This window comes from Pristiophorus japonicus, unplaced genomic scaffold, assembly GCF_044704955.1.
Source record: "Pristiophorus japonicus isolate sPriJap1 unplaced genomic scaffold, sPriJap1.hap1 HAP1_SCAFFOLD_242, whole genome shotgun sequence".
NCBI lineage: Eukaryota > Metazoa > Chordata > Chondrichthyes > Pristiophoridae > Pristiophorus > Pristiophorus japonicus.
In genome coordinates this window covers 3,460-27,835 of record NW_027252144.1, presented here as the reverse complement: position 1 = coordinate 27,835, position 24,376 = coordinate 3,460, and the positions used below count along the sequence as shown (strand labels likewise).

The 24,376-nt window shown below is 45.1% G+C and overlaps 1 protein-coding gene across 2 annotated transcripts in view; it reads left to right on the top strand.

The window, feature by feature from the left end:
• LOC139245844 (uncharacterized) overlaps positions 1–22,072 on the top strand; it is a 75,369-nt gene extending 53,297 nt beyond the window's left edge. For both annotated transcript variants that reach the window (XR_011590129.1, XM_070871333.1), the window contains exon 6: positions 21,637–22,072. The gene's annotated coding sequence lies outside the window, so the exon portion shown is untranslated. The remainder of the gene's footprint in view (positions 1–21,636) is intronic.
• The last annotated feature ends 2,304 nt before the right edge of the window (positions 22,073–24,376 follow it).

Genomic DNA, 24,376 nt, shown 5'->3' with positions numbered 1-24,376 from the left:
GTAATGATGAAAGCGATAGCCAGATCCCACGTGTGGTGGCCCGGTATCGACTCTGATTTAGAGTCCTGTGTATGGCAATGCAGCGTGTGTGCTCAGTTGAGCAATGCGCCCAGAGAGGCACCACTAAGTTTGTGGTCCTGGCCCTCCAGACCATGCTCGAGGCTCCATGTCGACTATGCGGGCTCGTTTCTCGGTAAAATGTTCTTGGTGGTGGTGGATGCTTTTTCAAAATGGATTGAATGTGAAATAATGTTGGGAAGCACTGCCACCGCCACCATTGAAAGCCTGAGGGCCATGTTTGCCACCCACGGCCTTCCTGACATATTGGTCAGTGACAACGGGCCATGTTTCACCAGTGCCGAATTTAAAGAATTCATGACCCGCAATGGGATCAAACATGTCACCTCGGCCCCGTTTAAACCAGCCTCCAATGGGCAAGCAGAGCGGGCAGTACAACCCATCAAACCGAGCCTTAAACGAGTCACAGAAGGCTCACTCCAAACCCGCCTGTCCCGAGTACTGCTCAGCTACCGCACGAGACCCTACTCGCTCATAGGGGTGCCCCCTGCTGAGCTACTCGTGAAAAGGACACTTAAAACCAGACTCTCGCTGGTTCACCCCAACCTGCATGATCAGGTAGAGGGCAAGCGGCAGCAACAAAATGTAAACAATGGTCGCGCCAGTGTGTCACGGGAAATTGATCTGAATAACCCTGCGTATGTGCTAAACTATGGACATGGTCCCAAGTGGATCGCGGGCAAGGTGATTGCTAAAGAAGGGAGTAGCGTGTTTGTAGTCAAACTAGACAATGGACAAATTTGCAGAAAGCACCTGGACCAAACGTGGCTGCGGTTCACAGACTGCCCTGAATAACCCACAGCAGACACCACCTTTTTCGAGCCCACAACACACACCCCCAAAGGATCAACGACACCACCCCGCACCAGGAAATTGAACCCATCACGCCCAACAGCCCAGCAAGGCCAGGCTCACCCAGCAGCCCTGCAGGGTCAACAACACGCCAGCCCAGCGAGGGCACAGCCAACACACCAGAACAGATATTTGTACCTAGGCGGTCCACGAGGGAAAGAAAGACTCCCGACCGCCTCACCTTGTAAATAGTTTTCACTTTGACTTTGGTGGGGGGGGGGGGGGGGGCGGGAGTGGTGTTGTGTATCTGTAAAGCATGCAGTCCCATGTTCCGCCACCAGGGAGTGCATTCCCTGAAGTCCCAAGGGATCCCAGCATCCCTTGGGAACACTGTATATAAGTCTGTTCCTCACTCTGGAGTGTTTTAATAAAGACTGATGTCACTGTTACCTTAACCTCCCTGTGTGCAGTCTCATCTGTGTTGGGAACACAATAGTATCATCGGCAAACTTGGCTATATTACACTCTGTCCTTTCATCCAAATCATTAATATAGATTGGAAATTGTCGAGGCCCCAACACCAATCCCTGTGGCACCCTACTAGTTACCGTTTACCAACCAGAAAATGTCCCATTTATCCCGACTCTCTTTTCTGTTAGTTAGCCAATCCTCTAGCCATGCTAATATATTACCCCCAACCCCGTGAGCTCTTATCTTGTGTGGCACCTTATCAAATACCTTCTGGAAATCCAAATACACCACATCCACTGATTTCCCCCTTATCCACCCTACTCGTTACATCCTCAAAGAACGTCAGCAAATTTGTCAAACATGATTTCCCTTTCATGAAACCATGCTGACTCTGCTTGACTGTATTATGCGTTTCCAAATGTCCTGCTACTACTTCCTTAATGATGAACTCCAGCATTTTCCCAACAACAGATGTTAGGCTAGCTGGTCTATAGTTTCCTGCTTTCTTTGTCCCTCCTTTTTTAAAATAGGGGTATTACATTTGCGGTTTTTCCAATCCGCTGGGACATCTTCAGAATCCAGGGAATTTTGGTAGATTGCAACCAATGCATCGCTGTCTCTTTAGCCACTTCTTTTAAAACCCTAGGATGCAGGCCATCTGGTCCAGAGGACCATTATTTTACCGAGTACTTTTTTTTTAGTGGTAGTGATTGTTTTAAGTTTCCCCCTTCCTAGAGCCCCTTGATTATCTATTATTGGGATGTTTTTGTCTTCTACCGTAAAGACCGATATAAAATATTTGTTCAAAGTCTCTACCATTTCCATGTAACCCATTATTTATTACCCAGTCTCATCCTCTAAGGGGCCAATGTTTACTTTAGCTATTCCCTTCCTTTTTATGGCCCCAAATTTCCCCAGATGCTTAGAGCAGCCGACTTCCTGGGAGGGGGGAGGGAGGGGGGGAGGGAGGGGGAAAGCGGCAAAAATCTACCTGTGAATTTGGCCACTCCCTCATCGTCTGGATCCATTGGCGTCGCGCAGCAAAATCTGGGGTTCGGGGGGGGGGGGGGGGCGGAACTTCGCAGCTGGCAGGTGGGCAAGGCTTGAGCCCAGTGTGTTGTGTAGTGCCGGCAAGGGCACGCATGACTGAGCGTGTACGCATGCGCAATGGGCGGTTAAGTTTGTGTGAATGCGCAGTGTAACAGGAAGCTTGACAATTGGCCAATTAAAGGGCGAGCGCCCTCAGAATAATTGGTTATAGAGCATATATGAAGGTGTGGTCTGAATATTGAATTTTGTGTGGCTGAGGGAGTGGAAAAGAGTGCTGGAGAGGTGTAAGTGTGATCTTTGAACATTACCTGCGTTTGAGTCCAATAGACGAATGGTGCAAGAACGTGCAAGACGAACCAAGAATTTTCTCCATGAGGAATTGGAGAAAATAGTGACTGTAATTGAGGAGAAATGGCTGGAGCAAGATATCAGCAAGAGTGGTCTGTCAAAGGTCTCGCCCAAGGAAATGAGAAAAGGATGGAACCTCATTGCAGAAGAATTCTCTGCTGGGGTCAATACCACACGATCTGGAAGCCAGTGCAAGAAATGGCAGGACGTTGGTCAAGTAGTGAGTGTAAATATTATCTTCTTTAAATTGAATTGCAGTGGAAAATGTGAGCATCTGTATGTGTCCCACCCATCAGAAGCGCACCATGTCTGACAATTAATATTTTCATCTTTGCAGAAAAAATTGGTCCACAACAAGAGGGAGAGAACTAGAACGGGGAGGTCTGCCAAATCCGCACCAACTGACAACCCTGGAACAGAGGGTTACTGCCTTGCTGACTCTCACCGGCAGAAAAGGAATCAGCTCTGCACAAGCTGGACCCACACGTGAGGGTGAGTCATTAAAATGCATAGTGGCCCTTCAAATTAACCTGCTGACTGGCCTGCTACGCGTGAGACTACTCATGCCACCCATCCTGCCCCCTTCTGTGCTGCTAACCATTTGACTGTTGTGTTGTCTTTTGCAGAAGAAGATGACACTCCAAGATCCTGAGGATCCAGATACGTGCATTCCAGACCAAGGAGGGGTCCATGGAAATGTGTGCTCAGGAGAATGCTGACCGCGATATGGATCAGGACATATCAAAGGACATCACGCTGCCAGAATCTTCCATTAGCTCCTCGGCAACCTTCCATGGGTTCACACCTTCCGAGGTCGCGGGTCCGAGTGGCAGTCGGGAAATGCATCTTGGGACACCCAGTCCTCTACCGTCCCAGCCTGCGCCTCGCACTGGAGGGGTGCCACTAGGCAGACCCATGGCGAGGGGAAGGAGAAGCCGACCCGTCTCTCCTGAGAGGCAGCCCTCAGCAGAGGTTAATCAGGTTGTTTCATTGGGTGAGGAGACCAATGCCCTCACAAGTTCACTTGTGGCGGCCGTCAGTGGGGTGCGTGATGAGGTCGCGACACTGTCTGGTGAAATCTCTGCACTAAGACGGGAAGTCAGGGCTGGCATTTCAGAGGGTGTGCAGACGATGGCAGATGCCGTGAGGGAGCTGGCTTCTGCAATAAGGGCACAAAGGCCGGAGACTCAAATGCCACTCCCACTTCACTCCACGCACCAGCCACCGGTCAGACCCAAGCCGGGCCCCCAAACCCCCCCAACATCATCACAGACCCTATAAGGAAGTGCACTTTCCCCAAGATGTGGGTGAGGGATGGGTGCAGACTTTGTTTCCTGTTGTGGCTGCTGTTGTTGGTATAGTTGAAGTGCACTGTAAAATTTACAATAAAAGATACTTTGCATCAAAACTGAATCATCCTCCATGCAACATTTAGAGACAACTGTAAAAAGTAAAAATTCCTCACCCCTACAGTCATGCATGCCTGCCGCCCTTCGCCCTAGCGGGAGGGCTAGCCAGTGCGTTCTGCAGTCGGCAAGGTAAGACTGCTCTATTTTCTGTCGCTGATTTATCTTTTATTTGTGGTGATGTTGTGCAGCAGTTGTGCTGATGTTGTGAAGGTCTTTAGAGCTTTGGAATCCTCTAACTTACCCCCCACCCCACCTCTGGATACCTGCGCTGATTTCTTAAATGTAGGGAAGGTTTTTCTATGCCCACAAAAGTGGCCACATACACTGGTCTAAGTTAGTTTGGAGTAACTTTCAGCTGGCCAAATTTGCTTCTATGGCCAGAAGAGGTGTAAGTGGCTTGTCACGCCCCCTTTTGGAGAAAACAAACTTAACTAGAAAAAAACCTAACTAACTGACTTACATTGGAGCAATTTAAATGGGGAAATTTGCTATTTTTAAGTTACTCCAAAAAAGGCTACTTACTCCAAAAAAAAACGGGGCAACTCTTGGGGAAATTTGGGCCCTATATACCTGTAGAAGCTCTTGCTATCAGTTTTTATATTTCTTGCTAGTTTACTCTCATTATCCAGCTTCTCTCTTTTTTTAGTCGTCCTTTTGTTTTTTTTAAATTTCCCAATCCTCTGGCCTCTTACTAATCTTGGCAACATTGTATGCCATTATTTTCAATTTGATCCCATCCTTTATTTCCTTAGTTAGCCACGGATGGTTCTCCCTTCTCTTAGAGTCTTTCCTTCTCACCTGGAATATATTTTTGTTGAGAGTTATGAAATATCTAATTAAATGTCTGCCACTGCTTATCAACCATCTTACACTTTAATCTATTTTCCCAGTCCTCTTTTGCCAACTCTGCCTTCATACATTTGTAATCGTCTTTATTTAATATCAGGGCACTTGTTTGAGACCCAACTTTCTCATCCTCCAGCTGAATATGAAATTCAACCATGCTATGATCACTCTTTCCTAGAGGATCCTTTACTATGAGATCATTTATTAATTCAGTCTCATCACACAGTACCAGATCTAAGATAGCCTGCTCCCTGGTTGATTCCACAACGTACTCTTCAAGGAAACCACCCCAGATACACACTGAACTCTTCCTCAAGGCTACCTTGGCCAATTTGAGTTGTCCAATCAACATTAAAATCGCCTATGATTATTGCCATACCTTTCTTACAAGCCTCCATTACTTCTTGATTTATACTCTGTCCAACAGTGTAGCTACTGTTAGGGGGCCTATAGTCTATGCCCTCATTTGGCACATTTGCTTACACAGCAGTGACTACACTTCAAAGGTACTTCTTTGGCTATGAAGAGCCTTGGGATCTTCAGCGGACGTGAAAGGTGCAATATAAATGCAAGTTTGCGTTCCATCCTTCTCTTCCCGCTTGATCCAACATTTAATCAGAATGCCATATTTCTGTTCCTATAGATTTAGGCTGATAAGTGGATTTCTGAGAGTTTTTGTCATTTCAGAAAATGTCTTTCTGGAGTTTCCACACAGTGATTGCCAGGAGTGTGTCGTTCAGTCTTCTGACTCTGGAATAGAAGCATTGAAATCCTTGCCAAAGCCTGCTAAAGTGAAGAACTACGCATGTGAATTTTGAAACTTTACCACTTGCCAGTTCCAGAATGTGAAGAGTCATTATTGTAAAGTACACCGTGAGAATCTGTATTTTGAATGCAAAAAGTGTTGCTTCTTTAGTGGGAAGAAGTAAGTTTCCTTGAGAGTTTCAGTAGTCTGTTACCAGAACAGTTACTGAGACGATAGATTTTTAGATATCAGTTGTCCCCATAGTGGTGCATTCTGAAAAAAGTGTATCTGCATGAATTTTTAAAATTATAAACTATTTATAGATTATTGTTAGAAATTAGTGTTGTTGGGTGAAGAAAGATGGTAGAAAAAGGACTAGTAAAATGGTAAAAGTTATTCAAATTTTCTAAACGTGGCTAAGAGATGTATTTCTAGCCAGCAAAATCACTGCAGGTAATGTAATTGGCATTCACATATTAAACAAAAATTATATATATTTTTAAAAATGACAAAATCATTTTTTTTCAAAAGGAGCCCGAGACTGGAACTTCGGGCTAGACTTTCCACTTCACATCGTCCACCTATCTCCCAAAATGGACCTCTATCGGCCATTTTGAGCAAAAAGTGGAAACTAGGCCCAAAATATCGCCGGAAAAACAGGTGCTAAGTTTCCACTTTGATCGGCGAGATGATCGCCCACACAAGGCCCATCCCAAGTTTCGGCACCTAGCATGCACTTTGCTGGGCCAATGCAAGGCCCAAAAGAGTGCTGAAAAATAGTTGCTTTTTCAGGGCTTGAGGGAAGGAAATGGGCACTACGGACACCGTTTTGAACTTTGGAGGAAGAGCAGAGAATTATTTGTGAATCATTTAGAGAGTAAAATCGAAGAAAATTGTACTCAGAAATTTGGGACAATATAAATGGGTATTATCAACTTATTTATGCTAAATAGATCTCATATATTGGAATTATTTTGTAAATAGCTTTTACATAGTGAAGTTATGTAACGATATTGTTGGGGCCTATCAAACTGACTGGTATACAGCTTAGAGAGGGCAGACTACAGTGATTAGAGAGTATAGAGTAGAGAGATTATTAAAATTAGTGAAAATAATTATCGATAGTGATGGGGCCCATGCTTTCCCTGCCTTTAATTGCAACTGCTCACACACTGGTTATTGAAAGGATCAATCGAAGAGGTGGCACAGTCATGCGTAGACGGCGATGAAGACAGAGGAGGAGAAGACCGTATTGCCAACGAAGGTACTTGGAAAAGCAATCCTACCTGATCTTGTCTGACAATGCTTGTTTTAGGAGGCTGCGATTCCAGAAGGAGGTCATCGATGAGATATGTCAACTCGTCAAGGATGATCTGCAACCTTCCAGCACCATCAGAACCGCACTGTCCATTGAGGTGAAGTTTACTGCTGCCCTAGTCTTTTACGCATTGGGATCTTTTCAGGCTTCAGCTGGCGACATCTGCCATATCTCTCAGCACGCTACATACGGCTACATTCGACAGGTGACTGAAACCTTTCACGCTCGCAGGATTGACTTCATAAGCTTTCCCAATGACCAGGGAGGCACAGACCGAGAGGGATTTGGGTTTCTCGAGAATAGCAGACTTCCCCAAGGTGCAGGGAGCAATAGACTGCACGCACATTGTCCTGAAAGCACCCTTAAAGAACGCAGAGGTGTTTCGTAACAGAAAGGGATTCCACTCACCTAAATGTGTAGCTTGTTGTCGACCACAATCAAACAATTATGGCAGTAAATGCTACATTTCCTGACAGCATCCATGATGCGCATATCTTACGTGAAAGTGCTATCCATGACCTGTTTGTCAATCAGCCAGAACGTCAAGGTTGGATGCTGGGGATAAAGGATATGGCCTTGCCAGTTGGCTCATGATCCCTCTGCGTAATCCTGGCACTGAAGCACAGAGACGGTATAATGAAAGTCACAAAGCGACTCGCAACATCGTTGAAAAGACAATTGGAGTCCTAAAGCAGCGCTTCTGATGCCTGGATCATTCCGGAGGCAGCCTGCAGTACCACCCTGATCAGGTAGCAGAGTTTATTGTGGTGTGTTGTGTGCTGCATAACCTAGCTATAAAGAGAGGACAAATAATGCCAGATTATGCTGCAGGTCCACCTCCAGAAAGAGATGAGACAGAGAGGCAGCCGGCGAGGATGAAGAGGAGGAACAGGCGGGAGAGGACGTGGGTGAGGACATTGGGGAACTTAATCAGCATGGCGATCTGGCACCGGTACCACCATACCTTTCCCGAAGACCAGTGGCAGTTACACGGCTGCTCAGCTTTTGCGTCAGCAGCTCATTAATGAACGCTTCGCATGAACTACTATTGTTGATATTCAAACGTTCAATTACAGCTACGGTTAATCAAAAGTTTCATTTCCGTGGGGCAACAGAATAAACAAACAAATATGCAGGAAAAACTGTATGTTGTAAGTAACTGAGAGAAGGTACAAAAGTTGTAGAAATGTTTTTATTTTATTAAGAAACACAATTTTTTAAAGAACTAATGAACAACACCCTCCCTCCAACCTCCCCATCCCCCGCACCAACCCACACTTCCCTGAAAATCCCCAAAACATTAGAAGAAGAAATTAAACATTTAAGTATTAATAACAAGTCATCATTTAAGTGTTGATGACAAGTGACCATTTAAGTAATAATACCAAGTAAACTTCGAAGTAATAACAAGTGACCATTTCAGTCATGATAACAAGTGACCATTTCAGTAAGAATGGAAAGTGAACAGTTAAGTAATGATAACAAATGAACATTTAAGTATTGAATACAAGTGCCCAATTTAGTAACAATAACAAGAGAATAATAGTGATAATAACAAGTGAACATTTTTGAAACAAGTGAACTATTGAAAAGCACTCAACCCTCCCTACCTGTGGCCACGTTACCCTCCAGATCCTGTCCCACTCAGTATTCAAACCCCACCAGCCCGTTTGGTCGACGCAGACCGACACCAAGACGTCGTGCAGAGTGGGACGGCAAGACTTCCTGCCGTGATGGAGGTAACGGAGCGGAAGCAGAAGCCTCGGGCTCTACTTCCGAGTCAGGAAGAACTGTGTCCTCCGTACTCGCTTGTGTGCTTGGGATCTCGCTGTGAGTAGACACGACACCTTGGGTTGTGCAGCACTGTGTCCAGCCAGCAATGCATGCCGTAGGGCATTTGTTGCGGCTGTCTGCTCCCTGATCACCTCCAACGTCTCCTGAGCAGTCTGACTGCTCAGAAGACCAGCTGGAAAAGCACGAGCAGAACTAGCTCCAGGTTGTGGAGAACTGGCTCCAATTAGCTGAGAAACCCGCGAACCCCTGGATAAGGTCGCGACCGTCTCCCTGCACAGAGAAAGTAAGCTCTCTGTCTGGTCCTCCGTGGCAGGCGAGTGCATATCACGCTGACCGGACCGCCGTGGGATTGGTGTCTGCAATGTCAGGCTCCTTAGCGTCACCACCTGCACACGGCTTGGTCTCAGTGCCTCATCTATCTCAAAAGAGATGGCTGCAGGTTGCTCCCCCCCCCCCCCTCCCCTCCCACACAAAAAAAATCTCCTCATCCTCATCCTCCCTGCCCCCCACCCACCACCACCACCATGCACAGGAGTCTGCACTGGCTCCTCCTCTGACTCTTCCTCCTGGGAGTTTCCTGATTGTTCAATGGACGTGTCTGTTGACTCCAGTAATACTTGTTGACCTTTAAAAGACAAATGGAAGTTATAAACAATGTTTAACAATGCAAATCAATTCATCTCAATTTTTCAAGAACTCAAAACATTACCATTAACCCATATGCACAAGCGCTCACCGGCCTAACATGACCTCATTTGAAGATCAATAGTACATCTCAATTGTATAACTCAATTATATATCAAATTAAAGTATCATTGCATAGGATTACCCGCGTAACAAATATTTACTATTGATTCACATATTACATAATGCACAGTTCTCATTACTCACGTGACTAGGGTGGGTTCAGCCACACCATGGGTTGTGACCGAACGGCTTTTTGGCCCCACGAAGGCCACTGCAAGCTCTTCATAGGCAGTGAGCGACTGCAGTATGGCACAGCCCCCACCCGTCCTGCGTTGCTCTCACTGGTTGATGGATATCTTCTTGTGTAATAGATAAGGTAACATTGCACGATATAAGCAGATGGATTTGGCAATAAACATTTAGAACTGACAGATTTATAAGGTCAATTACAAGTTTGCACTACATTGCATAGGAATAAGATATTTTATACTGTAACATTCAACTTTATATTGCGGTGCATAAATGTAATCATTTAATCCTAATTTAGTTATTTAGTCATGCTTAAAGATTACGAGATAACATTGCAGATTCTAATTAGAATTTCCATTCATCATTAAATAATAAATATGGATGGTTTCAAATTTAAATTTCAATTTACTCTTGCAGCCACCAGTAGACTGTTCCATCTTTTGCGGCACGTGTCCGGGCTTCATTAGATGCTGACGTGACCACGTCGGCAATCTCTGCCCAAATCTTCCGATATGTACGGAGGTTTCCCATGCCCACCCCGTGTCAGATCCTCCCACCTCGCTCTAACACTGTTCACTAGGGCCTCATTGGCCGCCTCGCTGAAGGGCTTGGCCCTTTGCCTTTCTGCAGATCCCTCCATTCTTTAAATTTATATGATTTAAGGCTTTGTCAAAATACCTGCTTCCTTTCTCCTCTCCCTCTCTCCCTCCCTCCCTCCCTCCCTCCCTCCCTCCCTCCCTCCCTCTCTCCCTCTCTCCCTCTCTCCCTCTCTCCCTCTCTCCCTCTCTCCCTCTCCCTCTCTCTCTCCTGGACCCACACACAGCTTCTGAGTATGTGTGAAGACCCTTGACCTCTCAAAACGCGGGAAGGAGCATCAACCTGCACATGCGCAGTAATGCGTTGCTAGGGATGCTTTTTTTTCATTTACTTCCATTTGCTTTGGGCAATCGTGAGATCGCCGAGAAATTACATTGCCCATTTGACATCGCTGGGCTAAGGCCGAGTGGAAAATCTCAAAGAAAAAAAATGGGCCTTGAGCCGGCGATCAGCACGGGCGATAAGCCCCGCATCGCTGGAACAAGGCCCATTTTTTTCGGCCTTAGCCACCAAGTGAAAAGTCTAGCCCATTCATCTTTAGCCTCCTACTGGAGTAAAAAATTGTGACTCGAACCAAGATGTTTTGTTCAAATATTTATGCAAGATCTTGTTCCTGCCGAATTGTTTTTGAAGTTGCCCTGTCATTCGTGGATGAAAACTATGATTATGTGGGCTTTGTACAAAGCGCTTGATATATTTCCCAAGTGGCTTGTGAACAAGATGATGTGACATTGAATTTGAAGGAAATTGCAAACAAGTTTTTTCCCCCCAAAAAAATTGGTTACAGAATAGAAAATGCAATTGGGGAAATAACTGCAGATGGATGTTCTTCTTCCTTCATTGAGCTGCCACATACAGATAGATAGTAATTGTTTTTATCCTACAACGGAAAATGATCTGGGATACTTTTTCTTTAAGAAATTCATGCTCTGAGTGGCCAGGTGATGTTCTCACTCTCCTTCTGTTGTAGCGTGCACCCGTAGTTCTTTGTATTTCATGCTATTGTTGGCAGCAGATCTCGCTGCTTCCCACATCACAAAAGGTTTAAATCGTCATTTACTGTTTTTTTTTTTTGTTGGGGTATGTTCATTTGAATTTTATCGAGTCAGTACCAATTCTGGGTATGGTAGTGTTGTGGTTCTGGTTAGCAGCCTCGAGTTTGTATGTTCAAATCTCGCCATGGCAATTTATGAAATTGAAGTGATTAAATCTGGTAATTTGTGGGTTGACAACCAGGAGGAACAAGAATTTCATTACGGAACTGGAGGATATATCTACCAGTCAGGTTATTGTAAGGTTCAGTTTGTTGCTTTTCCTTTTCTTTCTGAAGTCCTGGACCACATTGTTGCCTCAAAATGATGATCCTAGCACTCACTATTTAAAGCCATACAGGTTACTGCCCCTTCAAAACTGGCATGTTACTGTGAATACAACTCACTATACTATCTTGACCTTTGCTGCCTTTAACACTGTTAGTGCTTCACCTTCCTTGAATACCTCTCCTCCAGTTCTCCTCCATGGCAAGGCTCTTCCCTGGTTTTACTCTGAGCTGGTGCTCCATAAAAATTGCAACGTCTCAAATAATTTCTCTTACTGTGCTGTATTGTAACCTCTGTTGTACCCCCACAATCTATCTTTAGCCCTCTCCTCTTTGTTTACATATTACCAGAAAACATGATCAATTTTCACCTATATGTTGATGACATCCAGCTCTGTTGCACCTTACTCCAGTGACCATGGTTAAGACTGGATGAGCCAAAGCTTTCTCTAGCTTTAATGTCAGCAAACTTTAGCTAAATGTCAGCCATCTTCTTCAGCACTCGCAAATACTTGCGCACGTCCTAGCCTTAGTTCCATTTCTCTCCCGGTTGCCACCGCGACTAAACAGTGATGCAAAGCCTTGGCTTGCTGCTACTCCTCAACTCTGCTTCTACCCTTGCATTAGTTCCATCACCAAAATCACTTTCTTTCACCTCTGCAGCACCAGCCTCCGACTCTATCCTCTCCACTGAGATGCTATGTCAAAAAGAAAGCTTTTATTTGATGCATCTCATTATTTTTCTTTATCACAGTATATTAGGGTTAGCCGGACATCGGTGGTGGGGAAAATGCTGGAATCAATTATTAAAGATGTAATAGCAGTGCATTTAGAAAGCAGTGACCGGATTGGTCCAAATCAGCATGGATTTATGAAAGGGAAATCATGCTTGACAAATCTTCTGGCGTTTTTTGCGGATGTAACTAGTAGAGTGGATAAGGGAGAACCAGTGGATGATGTGTATTTGGACTTTTTTGAGTAACAGTCTGGAAAACTTCTGCATTGGTAATAGGCTTTCAAAGGCACAAAAATGCCTGTGGGCTGTCTGTGGATGTCCTTACATGGACAGATCAGGCTTTCTTCTGCCAAGAACCAATTTTCTTTCTCAGAATAGGGGTGAATTCACCATGGACAAACTGCATCCTGGTAAAATGGTCAGCAAAACCCAGAAAATGAAAAATTCTGCTGCCCCTCATGACCCCTTCCTCAACATCTTCAACTACAACAGCGGGCTCCAGAGGTAGAGGGAGGCATATCTGACTTTCACACCATGTGACTGAAGTTTCTACTAGATGCATGTGTTATAGATATCGTGGAAGAATGTGCCCCCCCCCCATATAATGGACAATCCTCAGATCTTCCCAGGACAGTTTCAGGATGAGTGACAAAAGTGCTTACAGACAATTAAGATTTTACCAAGGAAACATTCAGGGAAGGGGAGGCTTCTATAATTCCAGAAATATGGTATGATTTCATCTGATTCTGTACCTTCTGTGTGCCTTTTGAAGCAATAATCCAAAATGGTAGTCTGTGGCTCATAAAAGCAATATGATCAACAGATTAGCTATATCTATAGGCTATAATCAGAGTGGGCTGCACAGAGTGGTCCTACACGGAGTGTTTCTAGACTGAGTGCTAAATTGGTGGTGTGGAAATGGAATGGAGAGGCTCGGATGGGGTATCAAACCATGGTGAAGAGGCGAGATGAACTGGGTAAAGAATTAGAGGCCAGAAATATAGTAGCTGAAAAAGCAGTTGCCATTGGTAGAGCAGAGGAAGTGATGACATCCTGTGTTACTACTACAACAAGAACAAATGTGCACTTGTATAGCTTCTTTAATGTAAAATCTTCCAAGATGCTTAATACAATAAGTAACAACAAAACTAGACATTGAGCCAGGAAGTGAATGATTAAGGCACGCAACTGAAAGCTTGGCAGAATAAATTTGTTTTAAGGAGATTTTAAAGGTGTAGAAAGAGTTGGGGAAAACAGATCTGTTTAGGCAAGGAGTTCCAGAAAGTAAGACCAAGCCCTGCCATCAGTGGAGGGGCAAAGAGAGTGGTGGGGGGAGGCGGGGGGGGGGGGGGGGGTGGGGTGGTGGGTGGATGAACAGAAGGCTGGAGCCAAGAACTGAGCGTTCAGGAGAAAATTAGAGTTTGGGAGATTGAAGATATTTTAGGGTTGAGGAAAAGGCATGAAATGGATGGAGAAGGATTTTGAATTTAATAAGCTGAGGAACAAGGAGCCAGTGTAGGTCAGCAAAGACATCGGTGAGTGGGGCAGAGTTTGGACAAATTAGTGTTTATGCAAGGTGGGTGATGGTAGGCCAGCAAGGATAGTGTTGGGTAATAGAGTTTGAAGGTGACAAAAGCATCTGTAATGATTTCGGTGATGTAGGGGTGAAAGTGGACAATGTTGCCAAGGTGGATGTAAGCTGTTTTGTAAGATGTAGACACCTCAAATCACTGGAAAAATACCACCAACGATGTCTCCAAGATCCTGCAAATCCCCTGGGAGGACAGACGCACAGTCAGTGTTCCCGATCAGGCCAACATTCCCAGCATCGAAGCACTGACCGCACTTGATCAGCTCCGTTGGCATTGTTCGCATGCCTGACAAGACCCCAAAGCAATCGCTCTACTCGGGACTTCCGACATGGCAAGTGAGCCCTAGGTGGGCAGAGGAAACGTTTCACCCTCAAAACCTCCTTGATAAAATGTAACATCCCCACTGACACCTGGGAGTCCTTGGCCAAAGACCGGCTTAAGTGGAAGAAGAGCATCCAGGAGGGCATGGAGTACCTAGAGTTTCGCCGTTGAGAGCATGCAGAAATCAAGTGCAGGCAGAGGAAGGAGCGTGCGGCAAATCAGTCCCATCCTCCCTTTCCTTCAATGACTGTCTGTCCCACCTGTGACCGGGACTGTAATTCCCATATTGGACTGTTCAGTCACCTGACAACTCACTTTTAGAGTGGAAGCAAGTCTTCCTCAACTTCGAGGGACTGCATATGATGATGAAGCTATTTTGATGTTGAATGGGAAATGAGGGTTACAACTTAGCTCAACATTGAACAAGATGCCAAGATTGGAAATAGTCAACATGAGAGTGGTCAAAGAGAGGCATGGAGTATTCAACAGAACACAGTTTATACAAGGGGTCTTGTTGTCATGGCTTATCTCTTCCTGAGCTAGAGAAAGTTGTTTGGCAGCACGGATGCAGTTGAGAGCTCGGTGCTGAAGAGGGAGAGCTGGAGTCCTCAGTGTAAAAGGTGAAAGTTGTTTCTTTGCCTGCAGATGATGTCGCTGAGGGACTGCATGTAGATAGGACTAGTAATCCAGACGCCTGAACTAATAATCCAGTGAACGCAAGTTCAAATTCCATCATGGCAGTTTGAGAATTGAATTAAGTTTTTTTTTAAACTGATATCCGTAGATGTCACTATAAAGCTGTTGAATTCATAGAATCATTGAAATTTACAGCATGGAAGGAGGCGATTTCGACCCATCATGTCCGTGCCGGCTGACCAAGAGTTATCCAGTCTAATCCCACTTTCCAGCCCTTGGTCTGTAGCCCTGCAGGTTACGGCAATTTAAGTGCACATCCAAGTATTTTTTAAATGTGTTGAGGGTTTCTGCCTCTCCCACCCTTTCAGGCAGTGAGTTCCAGACCCCCACCACTCTGGGTGAAGAAATTTCCCCTCAGATCTCCTCTAAATCTTCCCCCCAATTACTTTAAATCTAGGTGGGAAAGCACGTGCCTGGTTCCATTCTTAGCTATCTAATCGTAGCCAGAAAATCTTCTGCAATAGCTTCTCTTCCCACTCTCACATCGTTATCTCTGGTGTCCCCCAAGGATCTGTCCATGGCCCCCTCTTATTTCTCATCGATATGCTGCCTTGGCGATATCCGAAAACACGGAGTCAATTTCCACATGTACACTGATGACACCCAGCTTAACCTCTCCACCACTTCTATCGACCCCTGCTTGGTATCTAACTTGTCAGATTGCTTGTCCGACATCCTGTACTGGATGAGCAGAAATTTTCTCCAATTAAATATTGGGAATACCGAAGCCATTATCTTTGGTCCCCGCCACAAACTGCTTCCCTAACCACTGACTCCATCCTTCTCCCTTTCATCAATCTGAGAGTGAACAAGACTAATTGCAACCTCGGTATCACATTTAACCCTGAAATGAGTTTCATATCTGCGGCATAACTAAAACCGCCTTTTTCCATCTCCGTAACATTGCCCGCCTCCATCCCTGCCTCAGCTCATCTGCTGTTGAAACCCTCATTCATACCTTTATTACCTCTAGACCTGACTACTCCAACTCATTCCTGGTTAGCCTACCACATTCTATTGATGGGATTGAAGGCCAATAAACCCCAGGGCTTGATAGTCTGCATCCCAGAGTACTTAAGGAAGTGGCCTTAGAAATAGTTGATGCATTGGTGATTATTTTCCAACAGTCTATCAAATCTGGATCAGTTCCTATGGACTGGAGGGTAGCTAATGTCACACCACTTTTTAAAAAAGTAGGGAGAGAGAAAACGGGGAATTATAGACCGGTTAGCCTGACAACAGTGGTGGGGAAAATGTTGGAATCAATTATTAAAGATGAAATAGCAGCGTATTTGGAAAACAGAGACAGGATCGGTCCAAGTCAGCACGGATATATGAAAGGGAAATCATGCTTGACGACAAATCTAGAGATTTTTGAGGATGTAATTAGTAGAGTGGACAAGGGAGAACCAATGGATGTGGTGTATTTGGACTTTCAAAAAGCTTTTGACAAGGTCTCACACAAGAGATTGTTGTGCAAAATTAAAGCGCACGGTATTGGGGGTAATGTATTGACGTGGATAGAGAACTGGTTGGCAGACAGGAAGAAGAGTGTCGGGATAAACGGGTCCTTTTCAGAATGACGGACAGTGACTAGTGGGGTACCACAGGGCTCAGTGCTGGGACCCCAGCTATTTACAATATACATCAATGATTTAGATGAAGGAATTGAGTGTAATATCTCCAAGTTTGCAGATGACACTAAGCTGGGTGGCGGTGTGAGCTGTGAGGAGGATACTAAGAGGCTGCAGGGTGACTTGGACAGGTTAGGTGAGTGGGAAAATGCATGGCAGATGCAGTATAATGTGGATAACTGAGGTTATCCACTTTGGTGGCAAAAACATGAAGGCAGATTATTATCTGAATGGTGGCAGATTAGGAAAAGGGGAGGTGCAACGAGACCTGGGTGCCATGGTACATCAGTTATTGAAAGTTGGCATGCAGGTTCAGCAGGCGGTGAAGAAGACAAATGGTATGTTGGCCTTCATAGCTAGGGGATTTGAGTATAGGAGCAGGGGGGTCTTACTGCAGTTGTACAGGGCCTTGGTGAGGCCTCACCTGGAATATTGTGTTCAGTTTTGGTTGTCTAATCTGAGGAAGGACGTTCTTGCTATTGAGGGAGTGCAGCGAAGGTTCACCAGACTGATTCCTGGGATGGCAGGACTGACATGAGAAGAGACTGGATCGACTGGGCCTCTATTCACTGGAGTTTCGAAGAATGAGAAGGAATCTCATAGAAACACACACAATTCTGACTGGACTGGACAGGTTAGATGCAAGAAGAATGTTCCCGATGTTGGGGAAGTCCAGAACCTGGGGTCACAGTCTAAGGATAAGAGGTAAACCATTTAGGACCGAGATGAGGAGAAACCTCTTCACTCAGAATTGTGAACCTGTGGCATTGTCTACCGCAGAGTTGTTGATGCCAGTTCATTAGATATATTCAAGAGGGAGTTAGATATAGCCTTATGGCTAAATGGATCAAGGGGTATGGAGAGAAAGCAGGAAAGGGGTACTGAGGTGAATGATCAGCCATGATCTTATTGAATGGTGGTGCAGGCTCGAAGGGCCGAATGGCCTACTCCTGCACCTATTTTCTATGTTTCTATGCTACACTATGTAAACGTGAGGTTATCCAAAACTCAGCAGCCTGTGTCCTGAGTCGCACCAAGTCACGATCACCCATCACCCCTTTGCTTTCTGATCTACATTGGCTCCCAATTAAACGATGCCTCGATTTCAAAATTCTCATCCTTGTTTACAAATCCCTCCCTATCTCTGTAATCTTTTTCAGCCTCTCAACCCCACAAAATGTCTGCGCCCCTCAAATTCTACCCTCTTGAACATCCCTCATTATAACTGCTCAACCATCGATGGCCATGCATTCAGCTGTTTGGATCTCCCTCCCTAAACCTCTCTACCTCTCTTTCCTCCTCTACGACACTGCTTAAAGCCTACCTCTTTAACCAAGCATTTGATCATCTGCCTTCATTACTTGTGGTTCGGTGTCAAATTTATCTGTTTTGTCTTGTAACACTGCTGTGATGTGCTTTGGAACGTTTTACTACATTGAAGGTGCTATATAAATTTATTATTAATAAATCTATGCCCCCTGGTTGTTGACCCCTCTGCCAAGGGAAACAGGTCCTTTCTATCCAGGCCCCTCATAATTTTATACACCTCAATCAGGTCTCCCCTCAGCCTCCTCTGTTCCAAAGAAAACAGAGCCAGCATCTCCAATCTTTCCTCATAGCCAAAATTCTCCAGTCCAGGCAACATTCTTGTAATTCTCCTCTGCACCCTCTCCAGTGCAATCACATCTTTCCTGTAATGTGGTGACCAGAGCTGCACACAGTACTCCAGCTGCGGCCTAACCAGTGTTTTATACAGTTCAAGCATAACGTCCTTGCTCTTATATTCCATGCCTCGACTAATAAAGGCAAGTATTCCACATGCCGCCTTAACCATCTTATCTACTTGACCTACCTTCAGGGATCTGTAGATCTGCACTCCTAGGTCCCTTTGTTCCTCTACACTTTTCAGTGTCGTACTTTTTAATGTGTATTCCCTTGCCTTTTTAAACCTTCCCAAAAACACCCATCAACCATTACCCTTTGCTTCCTGCCTCTGAGCCAATTTTGGATCCAACTTGCCACTTTGCCCTAGATCCCATGGACTTTTACTTTCGTGACCAGTTTGCCATGTGGGACCTTATCAAAAGCTTTGCTAAAATCCATATACACTGCATCATACGCACTGCTCTCATCGACCCTCCTGGTTACCTCCTCGAAAAATGGAGTCAAGTTAGTCACGCACGACCTTCTGTTAACAAATCCATGCTGACTGTCCTTGATTAATCCATGTCTTTCCAAATGAAGATTTATCCTGTTTCTCAGGATTTTTTCCAGTAATTTTCCCACAATTGAGGTTAAGCTGACTGGCCTGTAATTACTCGGTCTATCCCTTTCTCCCTTTTTAAACAAAGGTACAACATTAGCAGTCCTCCATTCCTTTGGCACCACACCTGTAGCCAGGGAGGACTGGAAAATGATTGTCAGAGCCTCTGTTATTTCTTCTTTTGCTTCTCAACAGCCTGTGATACATTTCATCCAGGCCTGGGGATTTATCCACTTTCAAAGCTGATAAGCCCTTTAATACTTCCTCTCTCTCGATATTTATCTCGTCTAATATTGAGAATTGTCATAAAATCGAACTGGTTCACGAATTATCTTCAGGGAAGAAAACTTTCCATCATTGCCGGTCTGACCTATATGTGACTCCAGTCCCACACCAATGTGGTTGTCTCTAACTGCTCTCTGAAATAGTCCCACTATCAGGCTAACGAGGTCTGGGCAATAACTGAAATAAGAGGTGGGTGGGGTGGTTTGACCCATCCACCTCCACGGAGGTGTGTGGGGGGGCCTGACCCATCCACCTACATGGCACGAACCTGGTATTGCAGTACTTTCAGGAACGGTGCAGTGGCTCTCGGCCTTTTGGCTAAGAGCATTGGCGCAGAGTGATCCTTGATGTGTGCAAGGTGACCTCTGGCGTTTGTGATTTGACAAAGAATTGGAAAGATTGGCTACGAATTTTTAAAAAAATGAATAAATAACTGCTGGCCTTGCCAGCGATGTCCATATCCTGAGAATGAAAAGAAAAGGAAGGGGCTAAGGATTGATCCTGGAAATGGTGCAGGAGAATAAAAATAAACCATTTAGAGATGTAGCCCTATATGGGTTAGAAGAGCGAAGCGTACCGTGGGGACATAAAGCAGGAAGAGGACACTCCAGTAGAGTGGGCCAAGGTCATGGACAGAACCTTGAAAGCAACATGCTGGGGCACTGGGAGCATGAGTAGTTTGGAGAGGATAGGGGTCATAGGAATGCAGACTAAGATTAGGGTTGCACAAATAAGTTGCATTTGTTCTCTGAAGACTCTTTTCAATTGTTTATATGCAGATATGGAAGGGAGACCATATACATGTGGCACCACACAAATGGCTGATGTCATCAAGGGTAGGAAATGCGTAGCATATAACGGTTAGGTCTCCAAGAAGCCTCTTTAAAAGAGAATACACTTTTTAAGGAAGATTTTAGCCTGGCTTCAACTGAGGGGGAATCTCGCTTCTATTTCTAGGAACAAATGAGGTTTCTCTCACTTGATTACAACCCTCAGACATTCTATGCATATCCTAAGCTGGTATCTGCCCTTTTTCCATATTTGTTCATATGCTGTTACCCCCTACCAAATAAACAGAACATCCTTGCACATTGGTCCACATGATCTCTATTATCCTAAATCGTCAGGTCAGAGTGCGACTGACGCTCTCCACTTGTTGAGTTATAGAATAACATATTAACTAGGCTGTAGCTGCGGTCACTAGCTTTTTCATGGAATAGGGAGCTTGGCTGCAGGGAGTGTGAACCTATTAACCAGACTGGTCTTAGCAGCCTTGGTTAACCTATGTTTCCTTATTGTGGGCTCCATTTTCCCCAAAGCTTTTTTTGGCGTACTTGAAGAGTTATGCCCGATTTTATGGGGGCCCCAAGTACGGCAAAAAAAAATGTTCGATGTTTTCCCCGTTGGATTTCTTCTTTTTGGCGTGGCCTAACCTGTCCTTTAGTTTTGGGAGTGGAGCTTTGATCTGCGCCAAAAAAATTGGGCTGCCACAGTAACCAGGGACACAATGCGAGTTGAGGCTGCAAAGTGAAGCATACAGCCAGCTCCCAACACATTAAAAGAATTGAAAAACACACAACAGCAACTTATCTCCAACCCCGCCCGAAGGGCTTGCCGGTTCGGTCCTTGGTGTCCTCTCTCTCTCTCTCTCTCTCTCTCTCTCTCTCTCTCTCTCTCTCTCTCTCCCTTTCTTCCCCCCCCCGATTTTCTTATTTGTGACAATTTATTTAACTCTCCAAGGGTTTTCTGGAGAACTGGAGTAACTCTCAGCTGGCCAAACTTCCATAAATGACCAGAATTGGCGCTGGTGGCTGGTTACGCCCCCTTTGGCTGAAAAAAAACTGACCTAAAAAAAATTGTAACTAACTGAGTTACACTGGTGCAAATTGATTGGGGAAACTCTGGTTTTTCAATTTAGGCCAAAAAGAGCAGCCTGCTCCAAAAAAAACAGAGCACATGACTGCATTGGTTCTTGCTGAACACAAGGTAGCTTGTAAGTGTATGTTTTTATGGCAAGGCCATACTGATACTTGGCCTTCCGATGATGGCGTTTTCTCTTTGATATTTTAGTTGCCGGAATCTTTCCAAGATATAGAATCTGGTTCAGTCTTGTGATCTTTTCCTAGCTCCAGTAGTTTTTCTTTCTCCTCTGCTTTTTTGTTAGTTATGGTTTCTGAGTTCTTTTTTGTCTCAATTTTTAAGTATTATAATTTACTTCTACTTGGCCCATCTTTTAAAATTTCTTCAGCATCTACCTGGCAAAATGCTTGGGCTATTTTTCAAAATGTAATATTTGAAAAGTTTAGAAAATAAAAATTAGGACAAGTCAGTTTTACTTACATTGTGTTGCTGTCTGAGAAGAACATTGCAAGATTCCTCTTTATTTTCTTCTTTGATTTATTACCAGAAATGCCCTTACTTCTGCATGCTGAGAATGTGAACTCACAGTCAGTGATCAGAGTTGTTCTACAAAGAAGATGGATAAAGACACCTTTTGAAGAAAATTGTGGTATGACGGGGAGTGAAAATGAGAACACTCTTCTCATTAAGGAAGATTTTGGCCTAGCTTCAACTGAGGAGAAATCTGGAGTATTGCATTGTCCTGTGTGCCTCTACTACACCAAGCACAAAAGCAGGCTGATCAATCACATTCTGGAGCACAAAAGTAAGGTCCTCTTCCAATTAAGTATTTCATATTTAAAGCTCTGCAAAGGACTGCTGGGTTGAGAGTTTAAACCTCATGGATGGATATCTTTAACCAGATAATTTGTTTGAATTTTTTCATCTTTTATAATGGCAGCCGTTACTTGATTAAAAGCTTTATATAAATGCGAGTGATTGTTGAAGTGCATGTCTTGCCCATTACTCAGTATAAGGTAATAAATTTGACTCTTAAAACAAAAGCTACTATCAAGAATTTTATATTGTTAATTATTGCATCTGGGTCCTGAGTTGTCTTCTACTTAAGCAGTCTCTCAGAGTCGAGCATGACTTGCTTCCACACTAATGAGTTCTCGGGTGACTGAGTCCAATGCGGGATCTACAGTCCCTGTCACAGGTGTGGGGTAGTCGATGGTTGGAGGGACGGGTGGGTGGCTGCTTGGGTTGTCGTGTGCTCCTTCCGCTGTTTGCGCTTAGCTTCCACGTGCTCCTGGCGAAGAGACTCAAGGTGTTCGGTGCCTTCCCGGATGTTTCTCCATTTTGAGCGGTCTTGGACCAGGGATTCCCAGGTGTCGGTGGGGATGTTGACTTTTTCAAGGAGGCTTTGAGGGTTTCCTTGAAGCATTTTCTCTGCCCACCTGGGACTTGCGTGCCGTGTCGGAGCTCTGAGTAGAGCGCTTGTTTTGGAAGTCTAGTATCGAGCATGCGGACAATGTGGCCTGTCCATCAGAGCTGATCGAGCGTGGTCAATGCTTCAATGCTGGGGTTGTTGGCCTGAGTGAGAATACTGACATTAGTGCGCCTATCCTACCAATGGATTTGCAGAATCTTGCGGGGGCAGCGTTGGTGGTACCTCTCCAGCGCTTTGAGGTGCCTGCTGTACATAATCCATGTCTCTGAGACATATAGGAGGGTGGGTATCGCTACTGCTTTGTAGACCATGAGCTTGGTGCCGGGTTTGAGGTCCTGGTCTTCAAACACCACCTTCCTCAGGCGACCGAAGGCTGCACTGGCACACTGAAGGCGCTGTTGGACTTTGTCATCGACGTCTGCCCTTGTTGACCGTAGGCTCCTGAGGATATAGTCCACGCTGTTCAACCTCAGAGTGTGCACAAACTCGAGCGTCATCTGCATACTGTAATTCAATGACAGAGGATAGGACGACCTTGGATCTCGACTCGAGACGACGGAGGTAGAATAATTTCCTGTTTGTTCTGTAGATTAGCTCTATTCCAGCGGGGAGCTTATTGAGGGTGAGATGGAGCATTGCAGCAAGTTAGATTGAGAAGAGCGTTGGTGCGATGACACAGCCTTGCTTGACCCCGGTCCGCAAGTGTATTGGATCTGTGGTGGATCAGTTGGTCAGGATCAGGGCTTGCATGTCATAGTGAAGCAGGTGAAGGATGGAAATGAAATTTTGAGGGCAGCCGAATTTGAGGAAGACACTCCATAATCCCTCACGATCGACCGTGTCGAAGGCCTTGGTGAGATTAAAGAAGGCCATGTACAGGGGTTAGTGCTGCTCCCTCCATTTCTCTTGAATTTGACACGCAATGAAGATCATGTCCATTGTGCTCCTTTAGTGGGCGGAATCTGCATTGCGACTCTGGGAGGGGCTCTTCAGCCACTGGGAGAAGGCGATTGAGGAGGATTCTTACGATGACGTTCCCTGTGGCAGACAGCAAGGAAACTCCTCTAATTACTGTAATCGAACTTGTCACCTTTCTTGATGGTCACGATTACAGCGTCTGAGATCCCCGGCATGCTCTGTTATATATGTAAACTTTTATTTACTCTGTATAGCCACCAGAGAGCTTATCCCCTGGAGTCCAAGGGATCCCACAATCCCTTGGGAGCACAGGTATTTAAGGAGGCTTAACAGGTTGGAGAGGCACTCTGGAAATAAAAGACTATGGTCACATTTTACTGTGAGCTCACAGTGTACTGTTTGACTCTTTCTCCATACACCAACTCGCGACGAGATACAGATAGCGAACCCAAAGATGCAGAGAACAGTGGGCATCCTGGAGAAATTTTCGGAGGGAGATGATTGGGAAACTTTTGTGGAGCGACTTGACCAATACTTCTTGGCCAACGAGCTAGATGGGGAAGAGAGCGCTGCCAAACGAAGGGCGATCCTCCTCACCGTCTATGGGGCACCAAAGTATGGCCTCATGAAGAATCTACTCACTCCAGCGAAACCCACGGAGAAATCATACGACGATTTGTGCACACTGGTCTGAGAGCATTTGAATCCGAAGGAAAGTGCTCTGATGGCGAGGTACCGGTTCTACACCTACAAAAGGTCTGAAAGCCAGGAAGTGGTGAGTTATGTCACCAAGCTAAGACACCTTGCAGGACATTGCGAATTTGGAGCACATGCTCAGACTTTTTCGTACTTGGCATTGGCCACGAAACCATACTTCGCAAACTTTTGACTACAGAGACTCCAACCTTGAGTAAGGCCATAGCGATAGCCCAGGCTA